The sequence below is a fragment of the Cotesia glomerata genome, linkage group LG4 (genome assembly GCF_020080835.1).
Source record: "Cotesia glomerata isolate CgM1 linkage group LG4, MPM_Cglom_v2.3, whole genome shotgun sequence".
NCBI classification, from domain to species: Eukaryota; Metazoa; Arthropoda; class Insecta; order Hymenoptera; family Braconidae; genus Cotesia; species Cotesia glomerata.
Window position 1 is genome coordinate 12,375,674 of NC_058161.1, and position 23,929 is coordinate 12,399,602.

Consider the following 23,929-nt stretch of genomic DNA (forward strand, 5'->3'; position numbering starts at 1 on the left):
ACTTTTTTTTATCACTCGATAAATTTTTCTGCCAGAAAGTTTTGCAACCAAAAAAACAATGGAAAAAGTTGGATACGGTTAAAATGTACATTCGTAAACAAATGGAAATAATGTTAATGGTAATTGCGATATATCCTTGGTTTTTAGTGGAAAAAATTCGGAAACTGTAATGTTTTATGCCAAGTCACAGATCGTTAGGTTTACGGATCGCTGATATGTGACATGTTGAAATAAAGTCGAAAAATTGCAAAAAATTTAACATTCATTTTAAAAGTCATATTATTGGATATTGTAAAAGTGCAAACACAAAAATATTGTGATATGTCAATTGGGTGATGTATTGACATTGACATGCTACCATTTTTTTTTATCCCAACCCCAGGATGTCTGTTATTTTAGTGGATTAGTTTTGAATGTCAGATTTTTCATTATATGCATTTTGACGATAATAGGCTTTTATTGGGTTATTAATGACTAAAATAATAATAATAATAATTATAGTGAAAAATGTTAATTCGTGAAGGTGATTAAAATTTATTGAAGTGAATAATTAGTGACGAACATCGATGGTAATTACACTGAAGGTAATCATGTATCAGATGATTTGTCCAAATAAACCGACAATATTTGTGTGATATAATATACCACCCGTATTGGTTAATTTTTAGCGGTGTGGGAATCAAATGGGTGGGATATATCAAGTGTTGAACGATCATAATAAACGTTTGTCACCCAGTACTTGTGGGTGACAATGAGTGGCAATATCAAAGCGAATTTTATCATCTATCTATCTAACTATCCGCCATTAAGCCTATTCATTTGCTATCCGTTTATTCATTTATTGGATCTATTGTTTGCATGAGGGCAATTATTTCAATTAATCTGTCGCCTAGACAATTGTTGTAGGCATTTTTTTTATTTTCTGTGAATTATGCTTCAGAATACTAAAAAATACCAAAAAAATAGAAAAAAAGTGTTAGTTCAAAAAGGTGCCACTAGGTGGCCAAGTGGCGCTGTTCTCTCTCGCTTGTAGAACTAAATTTCCAGGATTTATAATAGAAAACTCAAATTAGGCCTTCAAAAATTAATTAAGAAGCTTGCTAAGTTTTTAAGAATGAAAAAAAAAGCGGTTAGTTCGAAAAGTCACCGCCAGGTGGCCGAATAGCGCTGTTCCCTCTCGCTTATAGAAATGATTTTCCAGGCTTTATAATAGAAAACTCAAATTTGGACTTTGGAAACTAATTAAGAAGCTTTCTAGGTCTTTAAGAAGGAAAGAAGAAGTTAGTTCTAAAAGTCACCGTTAGGTGACGAAATGGCGCTGTTTCTTTTCGCTTGCAGAAATATAATTCCTTCGTTTTTAACTCTAGAGAGTTTTTATAAAGTTTGGGGTACTTTTTATGAAAAAATTAACAAACAAAATGCTTAATCAGGTAAATAGCTTTTATTAGTGGATTAACATTTAAAACAGAGCAACCGTTTGACTGTTATATATATATAAACTCTTTTAAGAGCAGAATTTAAAATTCACCGATTTTTTATCGCTTATCCCCAACCCAACACTTGTTCAGTGCATTAAATAATAAAATTCACGTGAATACGTTTGCGTATGGCTCGAATATGGAAATTGGAACATCCGGTAATTGCGACTCACGGGAATAAACAGAGTATTCAATTTTACCGTACACCAATATATATATATTTATGTTTTTATTTTTGTTTGATACAAAAAAAAAATAAAAGCGACCAAAACTACGTATAGCTTTTCGTCTATGTCAATTATTTTGTAATTAACAGTTAATTAAACATTGATTTATTTATTCGTTATTTAGGTCAAGCATTTTTCACATTTATTTCCCCGTTAATTTTAATTTCTTGACACTAAAAAAATTATAGCCAATTTAAATGATTTAAATTCGTAATTTTCTGCGTATCTGCAGCTTTGACTTGTTTAAAATTTATTTTTTATCGTTCTGGGTGAGTTCTAGAACCTAAATCCAAAAATTTACGTCCCAACGACTAAAAACAAAGGAAATAAATTTCTGCAAGCGAGAAGGAACATCGCCAATTCGCCACCTAGCGGTGACTTTTGTAACTAACACTTTTTTTTTCACTTTTAGGAAACTTTGGGGTACTAGAAACATTTTTGGGGTAAAAAAATGAATTTTTATAAAGCAAAAAAATTTTGGTTAAAAAAAAATGGTATAATTATACCGTAAAATTGAGCAAATCAATAAAATAGCGGTGATAGTATTGTAAAAAGTTGAAGGCTGATTAAATAAAAATAAAAAATAGATAATCGTGGGTAATGGAGTCATTACACGTAGTCACGAGAACAAGACACGATCGCTATAACACAAAGCGCTATAACGTTACACGAGTGATAACAGACCGTAACATATCGACTTACCCTAGATATGATACAACATAATAAAATAACAGCCCACCAATGGCCAACTATATAAATATATATCTATATATATTTTCCTACGTGTCGGTATATAGATTAAATATAATACATGATACCAGAGTGGCAAGGTATTAAACCACCCTCAGAATATCACCAGTCTGCTATCATAACAACCGACGGACTTTTAACTTCATTGCTACGAACTTTGAGCATTAGGTGAAAATGGTTTTTTTTTATTGTTATTTTTATGCTTTAGGTTCAAATTTTATCAAAACTACCTTAATTTTGTGTAAACATTGATAACAAAAAAAAATTTTGAAAAAGATAAAAAATTCTGGAAAATTATCTCTGCAAGCGAGAGCAGTAGCGCCAATGCGACACCTAGCGGTGTTTTGGGGAACTAATTTTTTTTTTGCTTTTTGGGTACTAATTAACGTCCTGAGTAATATTTTGCAAGCAAATATTATTAAAATTAATTTTAAAAGGCTGACAAAGTAAATTTACAAAAGCCAAAGGTGTATGGGCCTTTGAAGTAAACAAAGAAGCCTTAATTAACAAAACAAAGCAAATAATAACGTTTTAATTCTACTATAGTGCCTCACAATATACTTTTTGCAAACTTTGGAATTACCTTATCGCACATAGAAACACAGACACATAAAAAAAGTCAGTTTATTTTTTCCTTTTTTTTCTATCTCTCCACTCAACGTTCCGTTATTCTCGATCAAAGGCAAAGCCCTTCCCATTTATTTTTCCTGACTGAGCAATTTCTCGAGATCCCTCTAACAACAGACCACTGTACTCTTAACTATTGCCATATATATACACCACTCATAACTCCTCATTGAGTCATGATTCATTACCGCCATGTGGTTGCCGCTCGATACCTCACAGCTAAAACAGAGTATATACGCACACTTTTTATAAAACTATTTAATTTTTTACAGTTAATTAATTACTACATGGTTGACATCAACCATCCCACATTCTAAGCTTTAATACTTGGCCTTAATTATAATTAACTTGTTTAATTGCACTCAGTTCCCTAACATCAAAGAAAGAGAGAGTCATTATTTTTAAATTATTATAAATTCTTCAGTTATAATTAACTACAAGTAAATTCGTCATTTTGCTGAATTTATGGCTCTTGGTGTACCAATCAAGGACTATCATGATGTATTTTGATTCTTTTATCATATAAAATCCCAATACAACTCATTTAAATTCAAAATTGTACCACCAAAATTCTATTTTCTAAAATGACCATTTTTAGGATTTTTTTTTACCAAAAATATCAAAGATACGGCTTAACATTAAGAGTAAAAAAAGTTGACAAATTACCTCTAAAATACAAGAAAATTTTTTTAATTTAAAAATTTACTATAGGAAAAAAGTTTTCTTTGTTAGGTTTAAAAAAAACCACGTTTTTCGGCATTTTACCCCTCTATCTTTCAGATAACCCATGCGATTAAATTCCCAAATTTTTTTTGGAATTCTGAGACACTAAGGAAAGAATTTCCGTGGACAAAATCTCAAAAAAATTATTTTCCTTTAAATCAAGAAGTATTAAGTGGCGTAAAAATGATAAATTCGACTATAACTAGGGTAAATTGTAAAAATTTTGAAAATGTTAATTTAGATATTCAACAAGACCGTCAAAGAGGCTAAGAAATCGTAAATTTCTATGAAATTGAATTAAATAACACCGATGTATATGCGAGTATTGTTAGGCTTGCGTGAGTAGAATCAATTACACTCGCCCGGAATCGGTTTATTATCTTTGTTGCTCCTTCACCCTTTTTGGCTTTATTCGGATTCAGCTGGTGTTTTCGGGAATTCCTTTAGACTCAGGCTTTAGGTTTATCGCCCGTAAGAGTATCGCGGTGCAGTAACCTCTTGCCTGGATCGAGTTGACGGGAAACAAAATAGAAATAAAGATAATAATAAAAAATAAAGAGACGAGTACACTACTAAGCCGATGGATTCTACACCAACGAAGAGGAGTGAATAGACCCTCTGAGAGAGCTAACTACATCTCCATCTCAATCTTTCTTCATTTACTGGTACTTCTTCCACGGAACAGTATCCTCATCTTATTCAGAGATATTCATAGAAACCTTTTTCAGGGAACCACCAAAAGTTATTTGTGATGCTTAAAACTCACTCACTCACTCGCTCATAAATGTCAAAAATAAAAGGGAAAAGCCTCCTCTTTATTTATAGCTGCCTTTTTTAATGTTTTTATTATAGAAAATATAATTTATAAACCTGACAGTAAATATCGCAGACGTTTAACTTATAATTTACTATTTTTTGCTACCCCGGTTTGGGGTGTGCTTTTTTTAAATTTTAAATCTAAATTTTGGGATAATGGTTGGAGGATTAAATTTCCTATAAAAAAAGTTTCATATTAATGATATTTACCCCATAAATCGCAATTTAATTATTTATTGCCGCGCTTTGGGTTGTGCAGTGAATTTTAAAATGACTATAACTCGGAAACTAATCGACCGATTGACTTGGTTCTTAAAAAACTTTTTTTAGAAAAGTGTCCCCTAGGTACCTTACAACAAAATCACAACCTAATTACAATTTCTAATTACTGGTAATTAAGAAATTGACTTTTTACTCAAACCACAACCAAATTTCGAGATATTCACCTTACAACGCTCATTTTTTCGGTAAAAAAAAAAGTAACCGCGTTTAATATCTAAGTAACTACATAATAAATGAGTAAGTAGGAAAAATGTATAGAAAAAAAATATAAAACAACGATAAGATGATAATATGTACGTACTGTTGGATTTAAGACTGATTTTTTATTAACGCTCGATTTCTTTTTTACATTTTTATATCTTTCAGATTAATAGATTTTAATCGTATGTAAATAATTAAATAATAATTATGATTATTAATAATAATAATACTTACAATAATTATATTAATAATATTAAGGATAATTATAAATATGTTGAATTAGATTGAGTGAGTCAATTGGTGACTGAGCGCAATGATAATTTAAAATTTTTAAAATAAAAATAAAAAATTAGTGTCGATTCCTGGGCATGATTAATGAAAATTAAAATTGTGTACCCCGTACTGTAAAATTTTAGCTCAAGTCACTTATTGTATTTATTAATTATTTAATTATTGTATATATAGATATGGACGTAATAAATAGAATTTAAATTATTAAATATTTTTTTTTATTTCAATTTTATCCTTGATCATTTTTTTCTCCAATATTAAGCCCATAAATCGCAATGTAATTATTTATTGCCGCGCTTTGGGTTGTGCAATTATTTTTGTAATGACTATAACTCGGAAACTAATTGACCGATTGATTTGTTTCTTTAGACACTTTTCTACGAAAAGTGTCCCCTAGGTCTCTACAAAAAATCTTTGGGCTAAGTCTGGGCCCATAACCTGTTACGATTAAAAATAGAAAATAATTGAAAAGCGCAGCCGGGTCAGACAAAGTTCACCGAGTGATGCGATATATATTCGACAGTATAAGTCTTGTAGTAGATATAGAGTTGAAAGAGCGTAAGTAGAATAAGAAGAACGAGTAAGAAGGAAGAGAAGAAGGAATGAGCATCTTGGCGTGGATCCAAGGCTACTCCAAGCCAATCGAGTTCCTCCATGACTCCATGAGAGATAGTCTAGCGTAAAACACACGTAACGTTACGTTGAAGTTTTAGTTGGATATATGTCTCTTTTGTCGTGGTCTACTCCTATCCCCTTATCCCTTATCCTTCTCTATACTTGTACTTATATTCTCTACCCTCTGGTTATTCTTGTCTTTCGTGGTGTATTAAATCCGTAGCAGTTTAAGTTATATTCCGGTGACTATTATTCTTTTCTGCCGAAAAATTTTTTCAATAAATTCCGTGTCAACTCGAGACTAAGTTAGATTTATATAGTTTTAGATGCTGACCTACTGTTTGTCTATTGGAGCTGACAATAGATAAGAAATTGCTGATTCAGATCTATTGTGGCTGAAAAACATCGGAGGTAATTAATAACAAGGAGTCTGATTATCACGGTGATTTTTTGCAAAGACCTAGATGACACTTTTCTCGGAAAAGTTTTTAAAGAACCAAGTCAATCGGTTGATTAGTATCGGAGTTATAGTCATTTTAAAATTCACTGCACAACCCAAAGCGCGGCACAATAATTTCAATTACAAATTATGAGATAAATAATAGAAAAACAAAAACATTATAAGAAAACTTTTTTAATTCTCTACAAAAAAAGGTCCTTCTAACTTTTTTCCTATCTCTTATTTTCCCCCAAAATTTAAATCTAAAATTCTAGAAATTTTAAATGGATTAATGTTCAAATTGCAAATTTGGGGTTTAAATATTAAAAATCACAAGAAATCTTTTTGAAAAAAAAAAAAAATAAATTACCTTCAAATCTAAAAAAAAATTCCTTTATTATTTTAGGACTCATAGGAACATTCTAGGACTCCTAGAAACATTCTAGAATTTATTTTTTTGTAACTGAGCTTTTAAAAAAACATTTTTTACACTTCTGATTTTACAAAAAGTTGCAGAATATTCTATGAATTTTTAAGAATCATTCTAGAACTCCTATAATCATTTTAAGACTCCTAGAAACTTTCTAGAACTCCTAAAAATTTTTCTGAACCCAATTTTTCCACATTTTTTCTCAAAATTTTTCCTCTAACCTAAAACAAAATTCATTAATTATTCTAGGACTCCTAGAATCATTCTAAGACTCCTAGAAACTTTCTAAAAGTCCTAAAAAGTTTTCTGAACCCAATTTTTCCCCAAAATTTTTTCCTCTAACCTTAAAAAAAAATTCCTTAATTATTCTAGGACTCCTAGAAACTTCCTTAGACTCCTAAAAACTTTCTAGGACTCCTAAAAATTTTTCTGAACCCAATTTTTCCACATTTTTTCCCAAAATATTTTCTTCCAACTTAAAAAAAATTTCTTAATTATTCTAAGACTCTCAGGAACAATCTAGGACTCCTAAGAACATTCTAGAATCTTTTTTTCCTAAAAATTATCTCTTAAGTCACTAGATATGTTAACAGACTGATAAATCGTGACTTTATCACACATTTAAGTGCAATAAAAAATAAGGAATCGTCTATGACTCGATAATCGAATGACCCCAATAAATTTGCGCATTTTCCCCCACTCCTTAAAATTATCAACTTCCATCTTGTTAACGGTTAACTCGGTAAAAAATAAGGGTTTATTCGTCGTTGAAGCTCGTAATAAAGAATGGAATAGGTCGGAGTGAGAACAGACTGAAAAAAGGTGTATATATATATATATATATATATATATATATATATATAGAAAAATAAATAAAAAGGTTGAGTATGGCTGGTAGAGGGTAGAGCGAACACGAGGCACTTATTTTCATTTTATTGCCACGAGCGATGCGGTAACCGGGACTACATCTACGCACAAATGTATCTGTGTGTATAAAGGACCGCCGGAAGAAGACTGTACAAAAAGTAGTGGCAAAGGGCGAATGGAAAGAGAAAAAGAGAGATGACTTGGAACCAATTTCCGTGGTGGCTCCATTAACGACCGCGTGTGCGATATCAGGAAGGGAGCAGAAAGGGGGGGGGGAAGCGTCTGCATCAACTTTTCGGCCCCTTCTGCAACTACACTGGGTCACAATTTTTTGTTTCTATCCTATTCTCCTTCCGAGGGAATAATAAGAAAATTTATTTCTACGACTGAATTTCTTATTTTATAATTTTACTGCTTGTAAAGGATCACTGAAAGCTTTTTTTGACATAAATTTTTACAGTTGCAACAATAATAAATTGAAATTATGGATGAAGGGTTGGTGATAGCGAAAAATTTATAAAGAGAGTTTTTTTTAATAAAAAAATTGATTTCTAGAAAATTTATAGGAGTCCTAGAATATTTCTTAAGAGTCCTAGAATATTTTTTAGAACTTGAAGACGTTAATATATGTTATAAAAAATTATTATCAGGCTTAAAAATGAAAAAATTGACTTCTATAAAGTTTATAGGAGTCGTAGAATATTTTTTAACAGTCCTAGAATATTTCCTAAGAGTCCTAGAATATTTTTTAGAACTTTAGAACGTTAATAAGTCTAAAAAAAATTCCTGTTAGATTTAAAAATGAAAAAATTTGACTCCTAGAAAGTTTATAGAAGTCCTAGAATATTTTCTAAGAGTCTTAGAATTTTTTCTGAAACTTTAGAACGATAATAAGTCTAAAAAAAATTCCTAGAAGTTCCCAAATCACTTTAAGACTTTAAAACGATAATAAGTCTTAGAAAAAATTATTATTAGACTTTACAATGAAAAATTTGACTTCTAGAAAGTTTATAAGAGTTCTAGAATATTTCCTAATAGTCTTAGGATATTTTATAGGAGCTCCTACAATATTTTAAGACTTTAAAACAATAAGTCTTAAAAAAAATTATTGTTAGACTTAAAAATGAAAAAGTTGACTACAAGAAAGTTTATATGAGTCCTAAAATATTTCCTAGAAGTCCTAGAATATTTTCTAGGAGTCCTAGACTATTTTCTAGAAGCTCCTAAATCACTTTAAGACTTTAAAACGATAATAAGTCTTAGATAAAATTATTATTAGACTTTACAATGAAAAATTTGACTTCTAGAAAGTTTCTAGTAGTTCTAGAATATTTCCTAAGAGTTCTAGAATATTTTCTAGAACTTTAGAACGTTAATAAGTCTTAGAAAAAATTATTGTTAGTCTTAAAAATAAAAAAATTGACTTCTAGAAAGTTTCTAAGATTTCTAGAATATTTCTTAAGAGTCCTAGATCATTTCCTAAGAGTCCTAGAATATTTTATAAAACTTAAAAAGGATAATAAGCCTTAAAAATATTATTGTTAGAGTGAAAAATGAAAAAGTAGACTCCTAGAAGGTTTCGAATTATTCACTAGTAACTTTAATCGCGATAAATACTAAAATATTACTCATATTTCAGGAAGCTTTTATCATCTTTTATTACCTGGAGTTTTTGAAGGGTTTGAGATTACCGTCAGAAATGAAACACATTTTCAACATTTCGTGATTATCGATCCGCACTACAGATTTTTGAATGACGTCATATATACATATATAGGTTAAATATATGCTCTCGAGTGCAAGCATCCATTTGCTCTACTTTTCTCGATATTTTCCTCGAATATTTCATTTCCTTCCTCCATTCTATCTAAATAAAAATTGTTTTTCCGACCATCTACCGTTTTATGTTTATTATTCTCAATTGCAGCGTATATGATTGATAAACAGTTCATATTAACTGGCCAGCGGGCATAAAATATCAAAATATTTAGACAACCCAGTTTTCCCTCATTCTCCCGTTTTTTATCAATTATCGCCGCCATGGTGTGTTTATCTAGAAACAAAGCTCTGTACTGTTATCAGTATTCAATTACCGACAGTTTGAGTACCCGCTCGATTTTTTCCAAAATTTTGGAAAATTCCAAAATTTCGAAATTTTCCAAAAATTCGAAAAATCCATGTGGGTACTCATTTTACTCGTACTTTTACCCTTTTAAAGCTCCACATAATCAAAAATATTTTTAAAGTAATTTTTGGAAAATTGCAAAATTTTCCAAAAATTCATGTGGGTATTCATTTTACTCGTACTTTTACTCTCTTTAAGCTCCACATACTCAAAAATGTTGTAAATGTAATTTTTGGAAAATTTTTGTAATTATCCAAAATTTTGGAAAATTCCAAAATTTTTCAAAAATACATGTAATGTAATGCATTTTACTTGTATATTAACCCTCTTTAAGCTCTACACGATAAGAAATATTTTTAATATTTTTTTAAAAAGAAAAATGGCCTTTTTTGGAAACAAAGAAATTTTTTAAATAATTCAAATGTTAAAACATTTTAAACGTGACAAAACTTCCTGGAGCGTATGTAAAATATTTTTTTATCGAGATTGGTTATAAAAAATAAACTCACACTAGCGGCGTTGACTATTAATATTAAAATATAAACTATACACCAATTTTGAAATATTCATTATTAATAATTTATAATAAATAAAAATAACATGTGAAAAATTTAGAAATTTTTTTCATTGAAATAAAATATGTAATTTATTGCAAGAATGGCTTTTAATTTTTGGCATGTATGGACCCGCCCGAAGCTTGTAATCACGTCAGATAAATATAGGACTCCCTAGAGCTTGTAAATATCGGGTATTGACCACTGTGATCCAATAAATTCTTCTATTGTATTATAGCGGGAGCTTTTTTTTGTGAGAGTGTAATTTATGATATGCTGATTGAATTTCATTTTTATAAAAAGAATAAAACTAAAACTGGTCAATTTAGTATTTTAACAGGTTATGGGCCCACATTTAACCCATGGAATTTTTTGATCAATTTTTGTTGAGACCTAGGGGGCACTTTTCGTAGAAAAGTGTCTAAAGGACTAAGTCAATCGGTCGATTAGTTTACGAGTTATAGTCATTACAAAAATCATTGCACAACCCAAAGCGCGGCAATAAATAATTAAATTCCGATTTATCGGCTTAATATTGAAGATAAAAAAAATGATCAAGGATAAAATTGAAAAAAAAATATTTAATAATTTAAATTCTATTTATTACGTTCATATCTATATATACAATAATTAAATAATTAATAAATACAATAAGTGACTTGAGCTAACATTTTACAGTACGGGGTACACAGTCTTAATTTTCATTAATCATGCCCAGAAATCGACACTAATTTTTGATTTTTATTTTAAAAATTTAAAATTATTATTGCTCTTACTCACCAATTGACTCACTCAATCTAATTCAACATATTTACAATTATCCTTAATATTATTAATATAATTATTGTGAGTATTATTTTTATTAATAATCATAATTATTATTTAATTATTTACATACGATTAAAATCTATTAATCTGAAAGAGAAAAAAATGTAAAAAAGAAATCGAGCGTTAATAAAAAATCAGTCTTAAATCCAAGAGATACAAAAGTACGTACATATTATCATCTTATCGTTGTTTTATATTTTTTTCTATTCATTTTTCCTACTTACTCATTTATTATGTAGTTACTTAGATATTAAACGCGGTTACTTTTTTTTTTACCGAAAAAATGAGCGTTGTAAAGTGAATGCCTCCAAATTTGGTTGTGGTTTGAGTAAAAATTCAATTTTTTAATTACCAGTAATTAGAAATTGTAATTAGGTTGTGATTTTGTTGTAAGATACCTAGAGGACACTTTTCTAAAAAAAGTTTTTAAAGAACCAAGTCAATCGGTCAATTAGTTTCCGAGTTATAGTCATTTCAATATTCACTGTACAACCCAAAGCGCGGCAAAAAAAAAAATTAAATTATTATCGCTCTCAATCACCAATTGACTCACTCAATCTAATTCAACATATTTACAATTATCCTTAATATTATTAATATAATTATTGTAAGTATTATTATTATTAATAATCATAATTATTATTGAATTATTTACATACGATTAAAATCTATTGATCTGAAAGATAAAAAAATGTAAAAAAGAAATCGAGCGTTAATGAAAAATCAGTCTTAAATCCAAGAGATACAAGAGTACGTACATATTATCATCTTATCGTTGTTTTATATTTTTTTTCTATACATTTTTCCTACTTACTCATTTATTATGTAGTTACTTAGATATTAAACGCGGTTACTTTTTTTTTTACCGAAAAAATGAGCGTTGTAAGGTGAATGCCTCCAAATTTGGTTGTGGTTTGAGTAAAAATTCAATTTTTTAATTACCAGTAATTAGAAATTGTAATTAGGTTGTGATTTTGTTGTAAGATACCTAGAGGACACTTTTCTAAAAAAATTTTTTAAAGAACCAAGTCAATCGGTCAATTAGTTTCCGAGTTATAGTCATTTCAATATTCACTGTACAACCCAAAGCGCGGCAAAAAAAAAATTAAATTATTATCGCTCTCAATCACCAATTGACTCACTCAATCTAATTCAACATATTTACAATTATCCTTAATATTATTAATATAATTATTGTAAGTATTATTATTATTAATAATCATGATTATTATTGAATTATTTACATACGATTAAAATCTATTAATCTGAAAGATAAAAAAATGTAAAAAAGAAATCGAGCGTTAATAAAAAATCAGTCTTAAATCCAAGAGATACAACAGTACGTACATATTATCATCTTATCGTTGTTTTATATTTTTTTTCTATACATTTTTCCTACTTACTCATTTATTATGTAGTTACTTAGATATTAAACGCGGTAACTTTTTTTTTTACCGAAAAAATGAGCGTTGTAAGGTGAATGCCTCCAAATTTGGTTGTGGTTTGAGTAAAAATTCAATTTTTTAATTACCAGTAATTAGAAATTGTAATTAGGTTATGATTTTGTTGTAAGGTACCTAGGGGAGACTTTTCTAAAAAAAGTTTTTAAAGAACCAAATTAATCGGTTGATTAGTTTCCGAGTTATAGTCATTTTAAAATTCACTGCACAACCCAAAGTGCGGTAATAAATAATTTAAATGCTAGTTATGGGGTAAATATCAATAATATGAATTTTAATTTTCTACAAAAAAAGTATCATAATTTTCTTTTATGTCTTATCATTTAGTCAAAAGACAAGTTTGTCAATAAATTACCTCCTATTTGAAACTTTTGATTAAATCAATAAACCAGTACTGCTTTAATTACCAAACTAATAAACACATGAGCAATCAATAGATTTTACAGACTGTAGACTCAACATCATCGACGATAAACTATATTTACCCTAATATACGGCTGATTCTATCAATATACGAGAAACACATCTTGTCTGGGCTGATATCATATCATAGGTGCTTGATATCGGTACAAATAGAAGCGGCAATTATGTTCGCCGAAGTTTCCGACAGTTATATTAACTCAATATACCATCGGTTGCGATACTTGATTTACTTACGCCTAACTTCTCAATGGATCGTTGGAAAAAATTAAAAAAAAAACAGAAGCTTTAATGTTATTTAATAATTTTTTTTTATTAATAAAATATTTATAAAAATTGCATAAACTGTTGAAAATTTTTGTAAAATTACAAGAATATTACAAAACTAATAATAAGTAAAATTACAAATCAGTGTATAGCAATGCAAAATAAAATACAATTCATTTAATTTTCAACACTTGTCTAGAAATCTATTAAGATGTATTGTAATTTTACAATCTTCATGTATAAACCTAACACGCATTGTAATATTGCAGAACCGTTGGTCAATTTTTAGGAAAAAGTTTTTTAATTTTGCAAACATTATTTGTCATCTGGTTCGGCATAATTCTATGTAAAATCACAAAAAAATATTGTAATTTATATTACAATAATCTGATGAAAAATTTAAAAAGCTTTTTTTTTATTTTTACAATTTTCATTGTAAAATTACACAGTGCAATGTAATGTTACCAGACAATTTTAATTATATTACACGAATTGTAATTCTACTTGACTGTTTTCCAATTTTAAAAACAATACTTATCAGTTTTACAAAAATGAGACTGATGTATCAAAAAACAACAATGTCCTTTGTATTTATTTTTACTAATTGTTTAGTCTATGGTTGTTTATTTGTAATAATAAATTCGGGGCATCATTTATCTTTTATAAATTTTAATATTACGCTCAAATGATCATTTCAAAATCAATATATTTGAATGAGTATATGTTAGACTTTAATTTTTATAATATTCAATGAATTATAAATAATGTAAAAGTTAGTTATTTTCCATCAAAAAAACAGCATCAAATAACACAAATAATGTAAATAATAAATAATAAGCCGTAATTCTCAATCACCACATAGGATTAACTTATAAGAATGATAAGATGTTGAACCACCTATCGGTCGTACGGCGTAGGGCGTTAGGTATCGGTCTGGCAAGCAAGCGGCTCGCGTTCGATTCTTAGTCAGGGTAAATATTATTTTCACTGTATATCATCAGAGTTGTAAAAATTAAGTCTACGTGAGATGCAAAATCTCGTCAGCGCTTCATAAAAATAAAATGACAACAAATATTAAATCAAATCTTTTTTTTTTATTATTTCAATTCAAATAAAATTCAAGGAAAGTATTGTAATTTTACAAACTTAGCTAATCTAAAAATATTTGTAAAATTAGTAACCTTACATCTATATATGTTTTGTAATATTACTATACCCGATTGTAATTTTAAATAAATGTTTTGCCTATTAGCTTCCAATACATTTCTTGTAAAATTACAATAGAAATTTTTAACAATGTAGTGAATTAAAAAATCTAGAAGTGGAATTTTTTTTCCGAACGATATGATAATTTAATTCTATTTATAGTGAGGGTAATACGGATAGGAGGATTATATTGCTCTGTAAATGATCCCCGGGTTTTGTTGGAGCGCTACAAAGGAAGCGCGATGAAAAAGTAATAATTGAGGGATCAGGTACTAATGGAATACCGGGGATTCAAATGCACCGATAATTGATTTTAATGCGAATTTAATTGCTCAATTTCATAATCAATATTCACGGATTATTTTGATAATATGCTGACATGCTAATGGATACTTTTTTTTTTATTTATTTTTGAAAATATTTAATATTTAAGAAACAGGTTATGGGCCCTGATTTTTCGTAGATACCTAGGGGACACTTTTTAGAAAGTAATTATAAAAAAATCAAGTCAATCGGTTGATTAGTTTGCGAGTTATACTCATTACAAAAATTATGGCACAACTCAAAGCGCGGCAATAAATAATTAAATTGTGATTTATGGGGTAAATATAAAAAATATTAAAGAATTATAAGATACCTCCTATTAAAAAGGTTCTTATTAATTTTTCAATATAACCATTTAGTCGAAATTTTAATATAAAGTTTGAATTGAGGGAAATAAGCAAAAATTCTTTTTATTAGAATTTATAATTATAATTTTTTTTCTAATTGATAGATTGGTCTAATTTTATGGAGGGACCTAGGAAACACTTTTTTAAAGGAATTTTTTAAAGAACCAAGTCAATTGGTCGATTAGTTTTGGAGTTATAGTCATTTTAAAATTCCCTGCACAACCCAAAGCGCGGCAATAAATAATTAAATTCCAATTTATGGGCTAAATATCAAAAATATTAAAAAAATTATATATTTTCCTTTGTAGGAAATTGAATTTACTATTTTAAAAAAGTTTCTTATGATTCTTTTGTATCTTTTATCATTTTTACAATGCAAATTTTCGCAATGACCATAATTTTCTTTCTAATTGATCGATTGATCTAATTTTTTGTACAGACCTAAGGGACACTTTTCTACGAAAAGTTTTTAAAGAACTAAATCAATCGGTCGATTAGTTTCTAAGTTATAGTCATTACAAAATTCTCTACACAACCCAAAGCGCGGCAATAAATAATAAAATTGTGATTTATGGGGTAAATATAAAAAATATGAAACCTATTTTGTAGGAAATTTAATTTTCTATTAAAAAAGTTTCATAATTTTTTTGTATTTCTTACTATTTAGCCGGAATTTTTCAAAAATTTAAATTGAGAAAAATAAGCTGAATTTCTATTAATTAAAATTTAAAGTTACCATAATTATCTTTGTAATAAACCAATTGGTCTAATTTTTTGCAGAGACCTAGGGAACACTTTTCTACAATAAGTTTTCAAAGAACCAAATCAATCGCTCAATTAGTTTCCGAGTTATAGTCATTTTAAAAATCATTACACAACCCAAAGCGCGGCACTAAATAATAAAATTCAAATTTATGGGTTAAATATCAAAAATTAAGAAATATTATAAGAAACTTATTTATTCCTATTAATTGTCAAATATTCTAGAATAAAATTTTTATTAAAATTACGATAGTAAAATAGTAAAAATTCCTTCAATTTTCTTTCCGTGTATAATTTTTCTGTATCTCCTCCAATTTATCCAAAATTTCAATTTGAAAAAATAAAATTATGATTTTTTCTATTTTATAGATTATTTTTTTATATTTAAAAAAAAGGTGTAAAAACTTACGAGCTCGGAAGTGATGTACTTGGCTGTTTGAATACTTATGACAACACACAGGTTAATCCTCACACGCACTTACTACCCCACTGTACAATTTGGCGACACTTTATACTATTACTATACACATGTACGTACAGACATCTTCTGTTTGGTTGCTCTATTCCATCTCACACATGTCACATGTCACATAAGAGCGTATACAGGTTATACATACGTAGGTTAAAGGTATATATGCATATGGATGTACGGTGAACATTTGATGTGTCTCTGTTAACATGTACCGGCGGTAACTCGAGCGAAGCATCCCTTAACATCCAACATATATGTAAATATATATGTGTGTGTGCGTATAAACAGGTTTAACAATTAAATGTTAACACGTCGAGAGTGCACAAACACTGACAACATCTTGAATTTCAATTAAAACTTTAAACTTTTCCTAAAACTTTCCTCCATTCTCTATTTTATGTTCCGCCGAAGATGAAACGAGACAGACAGGAAGATCCGGGTATTATATATAGTAGTGGCTCTTCTGTGTTCACATTACTTGTCCTTGGAGTTGTATCGATTGTGGTTCATCTGTAAAGAGACAATTCCAATTGTTAAATTTATTTTAATGTCAAGGGTCACGCTTTAAATAAGTAAAAGTTATTTTTAATTTTGCAAGGCCCTAGGGGACACTTTTCTACGAAAAGTGTCTAAGACACTTTTCTTCGAAAAGTGTCTAAAAAACTGAGTCAATCGGTCGATTAGTTTACAAGTTATAGTCATTACAAAAATCATTGCACAACCCAAAGCGCGGCAATGAATAATTAAATTGCGATTTATGGGCTTCATATATGAGAAAAAATGATCAAGGATAAAATTGAAAAAAAAATATTTAATAATTTAAATTCTATTTATTACGTCCATATCTATATATACAATAATTAAATAATTAATAAATACAATAAGTGACTTGAGCTAAAATTTTACAGTACGGGGTACACAATTTTAATTTTCATTAATCATGCCCAGGAATCGACACTAATTTTTGATTTTTATTTTAAAAATTTAAAATTATTATTGCTCTTACTCACCAATTGACTCACTCAATCTAATTCAACATATTTACAATTATCCTTAATATGATTAATATAATTATTGTCAGTATTATTATTATTAATAATGATAATTATTATTTAATTATTTACATACGATTAAAATCTATTAATCTGAAAGATAAAAAAATGTAAAAAAGAAATCGAGCGTTAATAAAAAATCAGTCTTAAATCCAAGAGATACAAGAGTACGTACATTTTATCATCTTATCGTTGTTTTATATTTTTTTTCTATACATTTTTCCTACTTACTCATTTATTATGTAGTTACTTAGATATTAAACGCGGTTACTTTTTTTTTTACCGAAAAAATGAGCATTGTAAGGTGATTGTCTCCAAATTTGGTTGTGGTTTGAGTAAAAATTCAATTTTTTAATTACCAGTAATTAGAAATTGTAATTAGGTTGTGATTTTTTGTAAGGTACCTAAGAAACACTTTTCTAAAAAAAGTTTTTAAAGAACCAAGTCAATCGGTCGATTAGTTTCGGAGTTATAGTCATTGCAAAATTCACTGCACAACCCAAAGCGCGGCAATAAATAATTAAATTGCGATTTATTGGCTTAATATTGGAGAAAAAAATGATCAAGGATAAAGTTGAAAAAAAAAAAATATTTAATAATTTAAATTCTATTTATTACGTCCATATCTATATATGCAATAAATAAATAATTAATAAATACAATAAGTGATTTGAGCTAAAATTTTACAGTACGGGGTACACAATTTTAATTTTCATTAATCATGCCCAGGAATCGACACTAATTTTTGATTTTTATTTTAAAAATTTAAAATTATTATTGCTCTCAGTCACCAATTGACTCACTCAATCTAATTCAACATATTTACAATTATCCTTAATATTCTTAATATAATTATTGTAAGTATTATTATTATTAATAATGATAATTATTATTGAATTATTTACATACGATTAAAATCTATTAATCTGAAAGATATAAAAATGTAAAAAAGAAATCGAGCGTTAATAAAAAATCAGTCTTAAATCCAAGAGATACAACAGAACGTACATATAATCATCTTATCGTTGTTTTATATTTTTTTTCTATACATTTTTCCTACCTACTCATTTATTATGTAGTTACTTAGATATTAAACGCGGTTACTTTTTTTTTTACCGAAAAAATGAGCGTTGTAAGGTGATTGTCTCTAAATTTGGTTGTGGTTTGAGTAAAAATTCAATTTTTTAATTACCAGTAATTAGAAATTGTAATTAGGTTGTGATTTTGTTGTAAGATACCTAGAGGACACTTTTCTTAAAAAAGTTTTTAAGAACCAAGTCAATCGGTTGATTAGTTTCCGAGTTATAGTCATTTTAAAATTCACTGCACAACCCAAAGCGTGGCATAATAATTTCAATTACAATTTACGAGCTAAATAATAGACACAAAAAATTTTTAAGAAACTTTTTTCATAGTAAATTTAATTCTCTATCAAAAGGGTCCTTATCAATTTTTCAATATCTCTAACCGTTTAGCCAGAATTTCTATTTCAACTTTTAGTGCTTATTATTTTACTGTTTTTGATTATTGTAAACAAGATAACTCTTGAATTAATAACCAATCGATTCAATTCAACGTACCTATCATCCGCGTATATGCCCGGAGGTAACTATCAAAAATCAGCGCGGAAATCCGATTTGTTCAATAGAAAAAAAAATGTTTTATCATTTTTTTTTTGCGATCTCCAAATTGTTGTGAACAATAGTATCCTTTGTAGTGATATAAATTTATTTATTTATATATTTCCGAATTAACCTTGTGATTGAATGAAAAAAGTTGTTTATTTATTTTAGTTTGTCCGCTCGTTAACTTTTTGTTTGTTCTGATGAGAGCGAAAATGCTGGGACAAAAATAAACAATTGAAAAGTGGTACGAGGTAGTTGACGTAGCACTTTCGATTCACTATCAAACACACGTCTAATTAAGCTGTGAGTAAAAAAGCGTCGTCAGAAATAGAAGCTGTTAGATATATATATATATATATATATATATATATATATATATATATATATATATATATATATAGAGATAAATACAATGAAGTTGAGATGAGGAAAAAACATTGTTCAACAAGGATACGGTGATTGTCTTTTATTGGATTTTGTTTTGTTGTTTTTATTAAGGTGGGTAAGCTGATCGCGACACGCTTTTTACAGTTACCGGGAAAACTTCGATAAACAGGGTGAATAAATGACTGTTCAATAAGCAAGAACAAAGCTACTGATCGACCTGATCCGTGAATTATTTTGTTACTTAATATTCTTCAAAGTATTTAAAAAAAAATTCTGAGTCGAGAGAAAAAAAAATTTTTTTGATTTGAACTATTTTTTGGTGCATTGTTCTGAACAAAGATTGTTTTAAACAATTAAACAATTTTTTTTGTTCAATATTTTTAAATTTAAAAAAATGACAAAAAAGGGTAGGGGTATTTTTTTGAACAATGATTGTTCAACAACAAAGATTGTTTTGAACAATTGAACAAAGATTGTTTCGAACAATTGAACAATTTTTTTGTTCATTATTTTTAAGCTTAAAAAATGACAAAAAAATAATAGGGGGATTTTTTTGAACAATTATTGTTCAGGAACAAAGATTGTTTTGAACAATTTAACAAAGATTGTTTTGAACAATTAAAAAACTTTTTTTTGTTCAATATTGTAAGATTGAGAAGGCAAAAAAATGGTGGGGGAATTTTTTTGAACAATTATTGTTCAGGAACAAAGATTGTTTTGAACAATTGAACAATTTTTTTTGTTCAATATTTGTAAACTTAAAAAAATTGCATAAAAAGGGACAGACATTTTTTTTGAACGATGATTGTTCAGAAACAAATGGTACAAAGACTTTGTTCGAGTGATTGTTTGTGAAAAGAGCTCTGATGAGAATGCATGTGTCAACATTGTTCCCAAACAATGTTACAAACTCGGAAACAATGTTAATCCTGAAACTATTCCAATTATTTCCTCGAAGTTGATCGCGTATAAACAACTCTGATAATTAGCAAACAATCAAACAACCTTGTTTTGCAATAGTATTTGCTTTGGTAGTAAACGAAGTTACTTTACGAAACAGTAAAATTATTTATTGTTTTCAGATTTTGTGTAATAAAAGGAAATTTGTAAGAAACTTTGTTCATCAAGGATTAAAAGTTTTTTCGAAGGATATTTAAGCAAACTTTGTTTGAACAATTTTTGAACAATCACTGAACAAACTTTAAATGAAACATTATTGAACAAATATTGGTTCAGCAATCACTAGACGATATTAGAACAAATATTGGTCAAACAATCACTCAACAAAAACTGTGCAAACTTTGTTTGAACAATCATTGAACAAACTTTGTTTGAACAAAAATTTTATAAATAATCACAAAAAAATTTTTAATTGAACAAAATTTTTGTCAACAATCATCGAACAAACTTTCAAACAACAATTGTTCAAAAAGCCACTAGAATATATTTGATTGAACAATCTTTGTTTAAACAATGACTGAACAATCTTTGTTTGAACAAACTTTGCGTAATGAATTATTAAGCAAATTTTTTATTCAGAAAAAAAATATACAATCATTGTTTAAAAATTATTGTTTGAACAATCACTGAACAATCTTTGTTTAGACAAAATTGTTGTCAACAATCACTGAACAAACTTTTAATCAATAACACTTGTTCAAAAAGCCACTAGATTATTTTTGTTGGAACAATTATTGAACAATCTTTGTTTGAACAAACTTTTAAACAATACACATTGTTCAAAAAGCCATTAGACTATCTTTGTTTGAACAATTATTGAACAAACTTTGCATAAAAAATTATTGAACAAAAAAATTGTTCAGGCAATGTAGAAAAAATCATTGTTCAAACAGCCATTGAACAAAATTTTTGTCAACAATCACTGAACAAACTTTTAATCATTAAAAATTGTTCACAAAGCCTCTCGACTATTTTTGTTGTAACGATTATTGAACAATCTTTGTTTGAACAACCACTGAAAAAAATTTCAAACAATAACCATTGTTCTAAAATCCATTAGACTATTTTTGTTTGAACAATTATCGAACAAACTTTTCTTGAACAATTATTGAACAAACTTTGTATAAAAAATTATTAAACAAATATTGTTCTGACAACAACTATACAATTATTGTTCAAAAATTATTGTTTAAACAATCACTGAACAACCTTTGTTTGAACAATTGTTGAACAAATTTTTTTTGAACAATTATTGAACAAACTTTGTATAAAAAATTGTTGAACAAAAATTGTTCAGACAACTATACAATTTTTGTTCAAAAAATATTGTTCAAAAAATCACTGAACAATTTTTGTTTGAACAATTATTGAACAAAATTTTTGTCACCAATCACTGAACAAACTTTCAAACAACAACCATTGTTCAAAAATCCACTTGACTATTTTTGTTTGAACAATTATTGAACAAACATTGTTCAAACAATAATTGAACAAACTTTGTTCAAATTAAACAAATGACCACTTGAAAAAAAAAAAAACGCCATTCTTTTTCTGAACAAAACACTTGCTAACCTGAACAATCCACTTTCCAGGAACAAAGCCGAACAATTTGAACAAATTGAAGAATCTTAGGTACGGTGTGTCAAATGGACCGCGTGTACCAGCACGTCTAGTGTCATTTGTCGCGGAAGAACGTGACGCGGAACAAAGATAACCGCGAGCGCGACGTGCCCAAAATAGCTCCAGCCCATTCAGAGGCTGCCGGCGTACTGGTGCCTGCGTTCGCGCAGAGATGAGGGAGCGTCCGATCCGCGATTACTCTCTTTCTTTCTCTCTCTCGTTCATTCTGTTGCCAGCTCAGTCTTGCGGTAGGCGGGGAGTCAATGGAGCTCTGTATCGTAGTGAACGAGGGGTTAGAAACAACTGAGAATCATCTCGTCTTCATTTTGGCATTTCTTCCGGAACTTTTTCTCCCCCCCCCCCCCCCCGTAAAAAGTTGTTAAATATTTTCATTTATTACCGTGTTTATTTCTACTTTTAAATTTGTTATGATAATTTGTTTTGTTATTATAATTATATACTAATGGAAAAGTTTGTTTGAATTAAGAGAAAAAAAATCTTGAGCACAGAAAATTAGTTTCATAGAAGAAAAAAACTTGGATTAATTTAATATTACTAAAAATTAATTTTTAAATTATAAAAAATATTATCGGAAAGTTTTTCTTAAATATATATTTAGTGGTGCTATGTATTAAAGATATAAGCTCATTCTGATGTTACACTCATCGAGAGCTTTCATTTGAGTACCCACATCAATTTTTCATATATTTTATATATTTATATATATTATATATATGTATATATGAAAAATATATCAAAAATGCATGTGGGTACTCAAATGAAAGGTTTCGATGAGTGTAACATCGGGATAAGCTTATATATTTAAAATATATATTATATACATTACATATATAAGAAATAACCTTGCATCTTGTGAACTATTGACATTTTTAAAGATATAAGCTCATCCTGATGTTACACTCATCAAGACCTTTCATTTGAGTGCCCACATCAATTTTTCATATATTTTATATATTATATATATGTATATATGAAAAATATATCAAAAATGCATGTGGGTACTCAAATGAAAGGTCTCGATGAGTGTAACGTCGGGATAAGCTTATATATTTAAAATATATATTATATACATTACATATATAAGAAATAACCTTGTATCTTGTGAACTATTGACATTTTTAAAGATATAAGCTCATCCTGATGTTACACTCATCAATACCTTTCATTTGAGTACCCACATCAATTTTTCATATATTTTATATATTATATATATGTATATATGAAAAAATATATCAAAAATGCATGTGGGTATTCAAATGAAAGCTCTTGATGAGTGTAATATGGTAATGAGCTTATATCTTTAAAATATACGCTATATATATATTACATAATTAATAAATGATCTTGTATCTCGTGAACTATTGACATTTCTAACGATATAAGCTCATCCTGATGTTACTCTCATCAAGACCTTTCATTTGAGTACCCACATCAATTTTTCATATATTTTATATATATTATATATATGTATATATGAAAAATATATCAAAAATGCATGTGGGTACTCAAATGAAAGGTCTCGATGAGTGTAATGTCAGGATGAGCTTATATCTCTAAAATATATATTACATAATTAAGAAATGACCTTGTTTCTTGTAAATTATTGAGATTTTTGAAGTTATAAGCTCACCCTGACATTACACTCATCAAGACCTTTCATTTGAATACCCACATCAATTTTTCATATATTTTATGTATTTATATATATTACATATATGTATATATCAAAAATATATAAAAAATGCATGTGGGT

At 28.2% G+C, this 23,929-nt stretch overlaps 1 protein-coding gene across 1 annotated transcript in view; it reads right to left on the reverse strand.

Annotated features, from left to right (window-relative positions):
* The window catches only part of LOC123263495 (protein artichoke-like), a 36,851-nt gene extending 14,524 nt beyond the window's left edge, over window positions 1–22,327 (reverse strand). Inside the window, exons 1-2 of the mRNA XM_044726304.1 lie at window positions 22,108–22,327; window positions 16,449–17,021 (exon numbers count right to left, since the gene is read on the reverse strand). The gene's annotated coding sequence lies outside the window, so the exon portion shown is untranslated. The remainder of the gene's footprint in view (window positions 1–16,448; window positions 17,022–22,107) is intronic.
* Window positions 22,328–23,929: the final 1,602 nt, after the last annotated feature.